The following is a 12,072-nucleotide window of genomic DNA, read 5'->3' as shown; positions in this document are numbered from 1 at the left end:
GGTTTTTATTTTCCTGAACGAAGCGAATGGAACCTAGAAACGGGAAGAAGAAGAAAAAACAATAAGGTGGCGTATTGGCGGTGCACAGATCAGACAGTGGCAAAGTTTGGTTTTAGTTAGCAACAAGTTTCTTTCAAGAGTGTTAGTTTTTGAGAATTTTAGGAAATAACAACAGTAAAATGAACCCAGCAGAGTCAGAGAAGGGGGCAGCAACGCCCCAAAAGGTTCAGCAGGCACAAGCCAACAGATTCGTAGGGCCGATTCACCGGGTGGTACAAGCCAGGTAGGTTCTCAAGCAGAGTCTCTAGGTAGTACGGCAGAAATAAGCTCAATGGTGTCTCAGTCGGTTCAAGCCATGCAGGCAACACTATTAGAACAATTGTCAGCACAGATGGAGAGGTTGTTCCAGCAAAGAGCTCATTCTGAGAGGGAAGCCGAAGGAAGAGCTGGGAGGACAACATCCCGAAATGAACAGCCTAGGGAACCCTTTGATAACGAGGGAGGGTTTCGAGACCAAGGACATACTATCATAGACGAATTAAGACAGCCAGCATATCGTCCAGACAAGGTTGGACACATACTAAACAACTGGAAGATCAGGTTCAGCGGGAGTCCAGATGGCATGACAATAGACAACTTCATCTATCGAGTAGATGCCCTGACCCACCAGATGCTAGATAGCAATTTTGCAGCACTCTGCGCGAATGCAAGTCGCTTATTCGATGGCAAGGCCGGAGATTTCTATTGGCGCTTCCACAAAGCGAATAGGGGCATGAGATGGGGCGAGTTGTGTGATGCTCTTAGGAATCACTTTCGCGATAGTCAGTCGGACGTAAACATACGCGAAGCCATGAGGGATAGAAAGCAGCGCGAAAAGGAAGACTTCGACACTTTTTATGACGCAATAGAGCAATTGATGGACGGGTTGGAAACGCCTCTTAGCGAGGCCACGATAGAAGAGGTTGTAAGGCGAAATTTGAGGTCCGAGATACGACACGAGTTGCTAAATGTTTCAATTCGATCGATCAGTCAACTGAGAGAAGTCTGCAGGCGCCGCGAGAGGTTCTTGGAGGAAATAAGGCACGAGAGCAACTTTTGCCAGCCCGGTTATACGAAGAAGGCGAATGCTGAGGGGTTCAGACGCGAGGATAGAGGACATCATAGGAGCTATCCTGCCGGAAAGGCGGTAGCTGAATTGAATGAAGGAATGGAAATGGAGGATGCAAGTGAGTTTTCGGACGATGGAGATCCGGACATCGAAGCTGTGGCTCTTATTTGTTGGAATTGCCGGAAAGAAGGGCATAGGTATCACGACTGTGCTGGGAAACGTAAGGTATTTTGTTTCGGATGCGGAGCGCCTAATACCTACAAACCGTCTTGCGCAAACTGTTTAAAAAACGGGCGGGTAAATGCGCAAGACCGTCCGACTCAGCGTGTTCAGGTAGGGCAGAGCAAGGACAAGTAGAAGATCCAGAGAAACCATCGTTAAAAAATTTAGAAGTAGACAGAATCATACATGAAGTTGTAGAAAAATAACAAATTAGATACTAAGTCAAAAAAATCTAGGAAAACAAACAGATTAAAACTATATTGGCAGGCGGTGAAAGAGATTGAAGCAATAAGGTACAAGGAGGCGGATAAGCGACCGTTTGCGGAAGTTTATTTGTTAGGGGAAAAGTCCTAGGGCTGCTAGATACGGGAGCTGCGATTAGCTGCTTGGGAGGCAGGTTGGCAGAAAGGTTTATCCAAAGTGGAGCGGAGTTCAAGCGAAAGGGATCGTGTGTGAGAACAGCCGATGGACAACGACAGCAAGTGCTAGGCCAGGTGACAACCGAAATAAAATTTAAGGGGCAATGCAAAAAGCAAAGTCTATACCTGGTGCCCACACTGAGTCAGGACTTATATCTGGGCATCGACTTTTGGAACAGTTGTGAGCTCCTGCCGACGGAGTTCCAAGTCAGTGGGGTGTCGGTCAGTCACGAGTTGACGGTAACACAACAAGCTAGCCTGACGGCGGTAGTAGAGATATTTCCGTCTTTTGCCAAGTTAGGATTGGGCAAAACACAGCTGATCAGTTACAGCATCGACGTGGGGGATGCTAAAGCAGTGAAGCAGAGGCATTATCCCGTCTCACCAGCAGTGAAGAAGTTGCTGTATGGAGAGGTGGACAGGATGCTGAAATTGGGAGTAATCGAAGAGGCCGAGAGCGCTTGGTCGTCACCAGTTGTCTTAGTCCAGAAACCAGGCAAGGTCAGACTGTGTTTGGATTGCAAAAAAGTGAATAGTTTTACGCAGGGAGATGTATACCCGCTGCCGCAAATCGATGCAATTCTTAGCAGGCTTCCGAAAGCAGTTTACATCTCTAGTTTGGATCTAAAGGACGCCTATTGGCAGATTCCTTTAGATCCAGCGTCACGGGACAAAACGGCATTCACCGTACCAGGCAAGCCTTTGTACCAGTTCACAGTGATGCCTTTTGGATTGTCGAACGCTTCGCAGACGATGACGCGACTCATGGACAAGGTCATCCCGGCTTCACTGAGGAACGAAGTTTTCGTCTATTTGGACGATCTACTAGTAGTATCAGATTCCTTCGAGTCGCATTTGGCAGTCCTAACGACGGTAGCAGAGCATATCCAACAGGCAGGGCTAACGTTAAACGTCGAGAAGAGTCACTTCTGCGTACGTTCGGTTAGGTACCTAGGTCACGTGATGGGGGAGTCATCAAGACCGATCCGGAAAAGATAGCAGCAATGGTGGAGTACCCAATTCCACGGACTCTGAGAGCTTTGCGTAGTTTTCTAGGCATGACCGGGTGGTACAGTAAGTTTATCAGCAACTACGCGGACATAGCTGCCCCACTGACGGATCTAGTTAAACCGAAGTGCAGGTTCACAATGACGCAGGCTGGAATTGAGGCGTTCGCAAAGTTGAAGGAAGCGATGTGCCAAGCCCCAGTGTTGCACAGCCCAGATTTTACGAAGCCATTTTTCATCCATTGCGATGCAAGTAGCTATGGAATAGGAGGGGTGCTCGTTCAAAAGACAGAGAGAGACCGAGGGGCAAGGCTCAGAAGAACTATTCGGTCACAGAACAAGAGTGCCTGGCGGCGATCATTTGCATCAATCGTTTCAGACCGTATGTCGAGGGGCATAGATTCACCGTAGTAACGGATCACGCGTCGCTGCAGTGGCTTATGTCCCAGCCCGATTTGAGGTCGCGTTTGGGTCGGTGGGCAGCCAAGTTGCAAGGTTACAAGTTTAAATTCGAGCATAGGAAAGGGAAGCTACACGCGGTTCCAGACGCGCTATCCAGGGTTTTTGAAGGCGAAGACGAAGGGATAGATGTTTCGGGCATAGACGTTGACTACGACTCGCCGCACTTCGAGTCGTCTGAATACAAGACGTTGGCGGAGACGGTGGAGGCCAATAAGGATATGACGCCTGATTTGAAAGTGATGGAGGGTAAGGTCTTCCGGAGAGCGAGATTGGCCCAGGAAGAAGGGTTGGCTGATCAGTTTAATTGGAAGTTGTGGCTTCCTAAGGAAGTTATTCCAGAGGTCCTAAGGGAGGCGCATGATAGTTCAATGGCAGCTCATGGGGAATAAAACGCTTTCTCAATAAAACGCTGGAGAGGATTCGGCGCATGTATTATTGGCCGAAGTTAGTGGATGATGTTAGAGACTATGTACGAAATTGTGAGGTGTGCAAGGAAACGAAAGCACCCAACTATGTTACGAGACCGACGATAGGCAGAGTGGCTGGATCTCAGAGATTCTTTCAGAAAATCTACGTAGACTTTCTGGGACCGTATCCAAGGTCGCGGTCAGGTAATGTGGGCATATTCATTGTTTTAGATCATCATACCAAGTTCGTTTTTCTGAGGGCGGTAAAGAAGCTGTCGGTCGATACGGTGGTCAGGTTTATGAAGCAGGAGCTGTTTCATATGTTTGGCGTGCCGGAGACTGTTGTGTCGGACAATGGGACCCAATTTAAAGGAGAGGCGTTCAAAGGTTTGATGCGTGAGAATCGGGTGACGCAGGTCTTTACGGCAGTGCACTCACCGCAGGCGAATGCATCTGAGCGGGTGAACAGGTCCGTGATAGCGGCGATTCGGTCTTTTGTGAAGCCAAATCAGAAGAATTGGGACGAGCAGCTCAGCGAGATCAGTTGTGCTTTGAGAACAAGCGTTCATTCGGGCACAGGGGCTTCGCCATACTACCTAGTTTTCGGACAGCAGTATATGGGTTCAGGGGGCTCGTATAAACTTCTGAAGGCGTTGGGTCTGTTAGAGGATCGGAGCGTTATGCTCTCGAGAGAGGACTCTTTGGACGTTGTCCGCAGCCAAGCGCAAAAGGCTTTGGAAATGCAAGGCGAAAGGAATAAGAGACGGTACGACACCCGAGCGCGGGAGGTCGAGTTTCAGGAGGGGCAAAAGGTCTTCCGTAGAAACTTTAAGCAGAGCAACTTTGCAACCGGGTATAGTGCCAAGCTTGGCCCGAAGTATGTCAAAGCCAGGATAAGGAAAAGGACCGGTAAAGCGACCTATGAGTTAGAAGATAGGCAAGGACGTTTTATAGAAGTGTACCATGCTAAGGACTTGCGGCAGTGAGTCCTGCCTCTGTGGGTGATCTGATTAGGATCCATAACGATCCTAATTCAGCTGTTGAGAAGGGGGCATTTTGTAACAGAGGCAGGCGGATAAAGGAACTAGGTGGCAACGCTTAGGTTGTTATCGATAGTGGTAGAAGCGGCAGGAGTTGGCAGCCCTGCAAACGGGTAAGATCGGGTAGGATCGAAGGAGAAAGGAAAGAGGGGAAAAAGATAGAGAGAGTGCGATATTTTTCATTTCTGAGCCGGCATTTTGAGCAATTGGAAAAGCGAAACGTTTGCCAAGAGGTAGGAAAGGAGGCATTCGACCCTCCGACAAAAAATAATCCCTGAGCGCGGGTTTTTTGAAAGTGTTGAGGTGAGTGTTGAGTTCGAGAGATCAAGCGGAGGTTTTAATGGAATTTTGCATAGGGACAGAGAGAGCCGGTGCCCAGCAAATACGGTGGTGTGCGTCACGAGCGGTGAAACTTTAAGTAGCTGTCTCCGTGAGCCCCCAGAGAGGGCGAGAAGAGAAAGAGCTCTAGCGGCAGCCAAAAGGAGGAGGAATAAGGAGGCGCGAAACAAGAGAAGCAGCGGCGCAAGTTACCCCCTTAATCCCCATCAAGGATCGCGCTTAACCACAGCCGTTACCGATCAGGGCATTGACCCGGGCGAAAGCGGGCCCAAAGCGCGGGCAACATAGCGGTGCTAGTGCTGTCGGATGTGGCCGCTTATAGGTTATAGTCGAATGTGTAATATCCCGATGAGGGAAGAGTCGTCCCAAGGCGGGCATTCACGTGCGGTTTTCCTCAACATTTCGTAAAAGCCTTTTTTTTATCGTTACGGGAAGCGTTCGGCGACCCTTAAATCTTGAAAAACTCCCCTACAGGTGGCATGTTGGAAGCGCTTTCATCATTGCGACGTGGGAAATAATTGGTGAGTGACAAGTAGGCTTAAAAAAAGGTCCGTTCGTCGGCGTCCGTACCTTGGACCCTCCCCGAATTCGGGTTTGATTCATCGCTATATCCCAACCGCGGCAGCTCCGGTCAGGCTGAGCAAGTAATCCGCCCATCGCTCTCCAACTCGGAGCCCTATAGCCCCGTCCCCATCATCGATTGCATGCCAATATTTATCAACGAAATCGGCCGTAGACCGATGTGTATTTTTAATATCTACTTGGATTACTATTAGGCGTTTAAGACATTTGGTTCATTCTTTAGGGTTAAGGAAAACATTGTAGATTTTAAGAGATTTTTTTGAATGGAGATGATTAGTTTTAGTTTAATCCTTAGGCCGTCGTTTTAGATCGTAAGAGAATTTTTGAATTGAATTTAATAGCATTTAACGTAGAACCCTAGATGAAATATTTTAATGAATTTAATCAATAAAACTTTATAATGTGGTAAATAGTGTAGTCCCAGTCTGGTTTGCAGCCGCCATGCGTTCACCCAGCCGTTCCAGGATGCCGTTGTGGGCAAAACATTAGCCCGGAGGGGAGCTTCAGTAGGGATCACGGTCAGGCCTACGCCGTTCGTTAGGCCAAGCACGCATTCGAACAAATTCGATTGCTATGATGAACATCAGGAACCTTGCGGGGAGAGATGAGATTTTCAGGGAACCCACCCACTAGCCGACGAGATTTAGGCCGGCAAACGCGTGCAGCTCATCTCTCACCCGATACCGTCGATAGCAAAGTTCCCGCAGCATCTATGTTCGTTACAAAGTAACCCAGTTAAATCTCCTTCTCTGCATTGCCCAGTTGCTTTTCCAAAGCTGTCTAAGCATACTCCTCCCCCAGTAAATGCGTGCTGGCCTAATAGCGAACACCGACAGAGCGATGAGCTACTTTCTTTAGAAGAAATAAAAAATCTCACCTTTGAATTAATTAAGCAGCTTTGAAACTGTAAGTCTAGAACCGATCAACTAGAGGTAATTACTTCTCTAGCATTCAAATTCATTTCCTAATGTTAATGGATCTATCAATCGTAGCGTGGAATGCTAATGGCATTCGAAATTAACTAAATGAGTTGGGCCACTTTTTATATAAACAAAAGATTGACATTTGTCTAGTGTGTGAAACATGGTTAACCAGGAATGTGCCCAGTAAATTACAAAATTACATATACTATCGACATGATCGAGCCGATATTAGAGGAGGAGGGGCAGCAATCTTTGTTAAGAATAATGTACGCCACACCCTGCTACCTCTCCCCAATACATCAGTACTAGATACCATAGGCATAAAAAAAATCAATTCTCAAGGTACTGAGGTTAAAGTGTACTCGTGCTACTTTCCTGGAGGTAGTTCCAACCCTACTGCTAGAAGACTCTTCCAGGCGGACATTCACAATCTAACTAGTTTAAACGGTCACTACATACTAGGCGGCGACTTCAATTGCAGGCACGGTGCGTGGGGCTGCTACAGGGCTAACTCATGGGGGAAACTAGAAGCGGAAACTAGACTCACAGAACTTCTATATAATCCACCCGGCGGACCACACCTACATCCCAGCAAGAGATCAAGGTCTCTCTTCAACATTAGATCTATTCATCACAAATTACCCGCAACGCTTGTCACATGCGCGAGCAATAAACGATCTGGGATCTGATCACCTACCAGTCCAAATTACGTTACTTAATTCCCCGGCAATAGTTGAGTCATATTACTTCGATACTAAAAACGCAAATTGGGTAGAATATATGCTCCTTATCAAATCTCAGCTACCAACAATAAACCCCAGCTCAATCTGTCTTCCCCAAGACATTGACGAACAAATCAACATCTTTAATAACACAATATCTGGAGCTAAAATTGCCAGCATACCCCAAAAAAGAATTCGCTATCCACCCAAGCCGCTTCCTAGAGATGTTACCAACTTGATAAGGAATCGGAATCATTACAGACGGAACTGGCAAAGGTTAAGACATCATATCGACCTAGAATTGTTTAAGTTACATAATTTTTTGATCACAGAAGCTGTTTGGTCATTGAGCGTTTTCAATGCCGTAAATACAGACGAATTTGTATTTAATATGACGTTATAAAAATGTTTATTTCTGCATGCAGATGAAGCCGGATGATCCGCAGATAGACCAGCTTATGGTGCATGCAGGGACGAAAGTAATATACACAGAGAGGGCGACCCGACAAGTCACCTCGAGCTAAAGCTCTCGAAAGTGGAGAGGGCGGCCCGACCAGACATTGCCGAGCTAAAACTCTCTAAAGAAAGTCCGTTAAGTCGAGCGGCCGAGAAAGAGTCTGCTTGCGATCAACTAGCTTTTGTATAAACTTAAGCCTAATAAATAAACATTACCAAACATTACGCTAACATATTTAAACATTAAAATTACACCAGTGGGCTGCTGCCTGACCCGACAGAAGCGTTGTTCAACCTTAGAAATAAGGCTTGGAACACAACACTATCATCCTTAGACAAGTTGTGTTCTCCCTTTTGGAAACTAACAAAAGTCATTAAGAAGAAACGCATAGTAATGCCCACCCTTGTGGAAAATTCTACTCGATATAACACTCCGGAGGAAAAAGCACAAGTATTGGCCCAGTTGTTCCATCGCAACTACTCTTTGTCCGCTGATCTTAGTGACCCATCAACCACTTCCACTGTAAACAGCTCTAACCGTGCCGTTGCGAATACGCCTATAAATCTTACAAACATTCCACCACTAACGAGAGACCAAGTAAAAGGTGTCTTAAAATCCCTAAAAATTAAAAAAGCGCCTGGCGTCGATGGAATAGACAACCTATGTCTTAGGCATCTACTTCGCAAGGGTATAAGCTTTCTTACAGTACTGTTTAACAAATGTCTTCAACTCTGCTACTTTCCAAATGCTTGGAAGAAGTCGAAGGTAATCCCCATTGCCAAACAAAACAAACCGATAGATTCACCTTCTTCGTATAGGCCAATTAGTCTCCTTTCCTCAGTAAGCCAAATATTAGAGAAAATAATTAAAGAGAGGCTTATCCAGTTCCTTGAGGATTCCGTTTGGCACGATGGACTGATACATAAAATGTGCATTCTAAACTTCCCCCCAGAAATCATTAAGATAGTGAAGAGCTTTCTTTCCAATAGGTCGTTCTCGGTACACATAGAAAGTGCAACGTCCACCATAAAATACATCCCAGCAGGCTGCCCGCAAGGATCCTGCCTTTCTCCAATCCTTTATAACATATTTACAGCAGTTTTTCCAGTTCTGCCCGGTTGTTCCATGTCGGTATTCGCTGATGATACAGCTATTTTAAACTCAGGTAGACTATAGAGAGATCACCAACAAATTAACTCTAGCGTTTGAAAAAACTAACACATACTTCCGAAAATGGAAAATCCTCGTGAACCCTGATAAAACCCAGGCAATCTACTTTTCAAGAAAACGGAAAAATATCTACATTCCCAATGGAGCAATTAAGCTAGGGAATACTTATGTTAACTGGGAACCTAGCGTCAAATATCTAGGACTAATTTTAGACAAAAAACTTAAATTTGGCGACCATATAAAAAACACCATTAAAAAGGTGAACATCACTGTTTGAACTCTCTACCCCTTCATAAACAGAAACGCCCGCCTGAGCTTACAAAACAAACTATTTCTATTTAGATCAATTTTCCAAGCAATAATTTTTTACGATGCACCTGTCTGGGCAGATATAGCGAAATGTCATTTAATCGATTTTTTTTTCACATATTTCGAAAGTACTGTTTCTTAATAATGTACTGTTAATGTAGTTTCAAATAAAAATATCAAATAATGACAGAGATACAGCTCATAATCGAGAGCGCGCCTACAACGAAAAGTATGAGTTTCTCGGTAGCGTCTAAACTTTAAACGCGTTTTTCTCGGAACGACATTTTGGTGTGCGGCGCAGGTGATTCACAAAATTCTATGGTACCGATCTAGCTGAAATTTGGATATTTTGTTCTAAAAAGTAACACCTCTGTCCCGTACTAGAATCATTTATTTTTTTAAATGATTAGTTTTTTTTTATCATTAATTTAAGATAAATTTTTTTAATTTTTTTGAATTTTTTGTTTTGTGAGTTTGCCATTTTGTTGTTTATTGATGAAAATATTTCATTATACTACGGGACAGAGCCATAAGCTTACAAAACAATAATCTATTCAAATTTTGTTTCGGATGACTCTAGCAGTCGAAATCACCTGCGCCAGGGACCTACCTTTTTTTTTATATGCATACTTTGGCATGCTATAAAGTGTATTAAACTACACAAAAATAAATTAAACAAAATATTTTCAAATAGTTTATGATGCCTATAAAATATATTTAAAAATTGAAACAATCGCATTATTTTTGATTACAAAAAAATTTTTTTGAAATAACCTCTAATAAATAGGCCGGAACATAAGACTACATCCTTAAAAAAGCTCCAAGTGTCCCAAAATAAAATATTAAAAATTATTTACAACCTACCTTGGCACCACGCTACGACTGATCTTCATAATACTGCTAACATCGAGTTAGTTTCAGATAGACTTCCACGCCTTACTGGGTATTTCTACTTAAGATGTCAGAATTCCACGTACCCTCATTTAAACGATCTAGCCTTAGATTATAACTTTTAGTTGTAACTTATACCTAAAGTTTTTTTTTTTTTGGTTAAGATATTGTAAGCGGTTTTTGTATTTTTCCCGCACACTTTTATATTGGATACACCAAACAATTTGTCACCACCCATTATCTATTCTAAGTTGATAAGGTATTCTTCCAGGACTCTTAAAAATCTATTCCATATTAGTATCACGCACTTTTTGTAAATTTAAGTTTGTTGAGTGAATAAATTGAATTGAATTATTCAGTTAAATCTTGCATAAAACTCAAAAACCCAACGAAAAATTGAAAAAGGGAGCTTTAGGGATACCCCTCGCCCCCCTCTGTGGGAGCAACTAAAGTAAAGGGAGCTGTAGGGTAACCCTCGCCCCCCTCCGTGGGAATGAACAAGCTAAAGCGACGGAAAGCCGACGGCAAATTGCAGCATATCTTAATAAATTAACATGAAAAAATGTAAGTAGGAAGCTTATCGTGCAAGAAAAATAATACAGAAAAAAAAAAATTTTTTAAACAAATAAAAGGGATTCGCTAGTCCTGTAGTGACTACACGATTTAAAAAAAAAACATTCGATTTTAAAAATTTCCCGCACAAACACAAGATTTGCCATCGGCGTTGGCTTTGGCCTAAGAAGCCGAATCGAGTAACGAAAGAAGTGTTTTTGCGGCTAGTTTTGTTCCACACAGCGAAGAAAAAGTAAGTAAACTAAACAACCAGCGACAAGCGGGTTGGAAGAATTGGTCCACAGACCAAGAACAAAGTCGAAATTTGGGGGTAATGCAAAAGACCCCTTACTTTGCCTGGCCTCAAAAAGGAAGCAATAATTAACCCGGTTCTTTTAAACAAAGACGTGGATGTGGATACCTCATCCCGTTTTAGACAGTCTTCGGCATGGGTAGCAGGGCAATCGACAAGGACGCAACAGAAAATCAACTTCATGCCTGAGGAACAGTCCGACGAAGAAGAATACGATTCCGTTGCGCAAGCATGCGTCACAGAAATAGAGGATGTCCTGGATGCAGAGGACTCTATTAATTTTTTAGGGTAAAGTCCCTTCTCCCGTACATTATGGGAAATATTTTCCACACTAATAATTGATCCTAAAAAATCCAGTTCGGTAAGGCAGAAAATGTCAACTTTATCAAAATAGATGACGAGGACGTTCCCCCCGCAGCAAAAGCTGCCTTTGACAAAATGATACGCGAAAATTACAAAACCGGCGTAGCACTTCCTTTTAATATAAATACTGTTGCTACAATTAAAACAGAACAAAACAAAACAATTTAAACAATTAAACAGCTCGTTATCGACTTTAGAAAACTAAACGAAAAAACCGAAGACGATAGATACCCTATCCCTGCGATTACGACAATATTGTCGAACCTGGAGTCAAAGTTTTTTACAACAGTCAACCTTAAAGCCGGCTTCCACCAAATTGAGCTGGCAGAGAGAGACCGACATATGACGGCTTTCTCAATAAACAATGGTAAATACGAATTCTGCATATTACCTTTGGGCTAAAAAATGCTCCGAGCATTTTCCAAAGAGCTATCGACGATGTCCCACGAGATGGAATTTCAAAGATATGCAATGTTTATGTCGACGATGTCATAATATACTCAAAGACGAAAGAGGACCATCTTAATGACATAAGATGGGTCCTAGGAAAACTTTCCGAAGAAAGTATCAGAGTATCTCAAGAAAAATCAAAGTTCTTCAAAAAGAGCGTTGAATACTTGGGATTCATAGTGACGCAAGAGGGCTTGCGAACATCACCCGAAAAGGTCAGGGCCATCAAGCAATTTCCCCAGCTAAAGACCCTTTTCGAGCTGAGATCTTTCATAGGGTTGGCTAGCTACTACAGATGCTTTGTTAAGAATTTTGCAGCAACTGCAAGGCCTCTTA

Source organism: Drosophila bipectinata, chromosome XR, assembly GCF_030179905.1.
Source record: "Drosophila bipectinata strain 14024-0381.07 chromosome XR, DbipHiC1v2, whole genome shotgun sequence".
NCBI lineage: Eukaryota > Metazoa > Arthropoda > Insecta > Diptera > Drosophilidae > Drosophila > Drosophila bipectinata.
Note: the sequence above shows the minus strand (reverse complement) of the source record.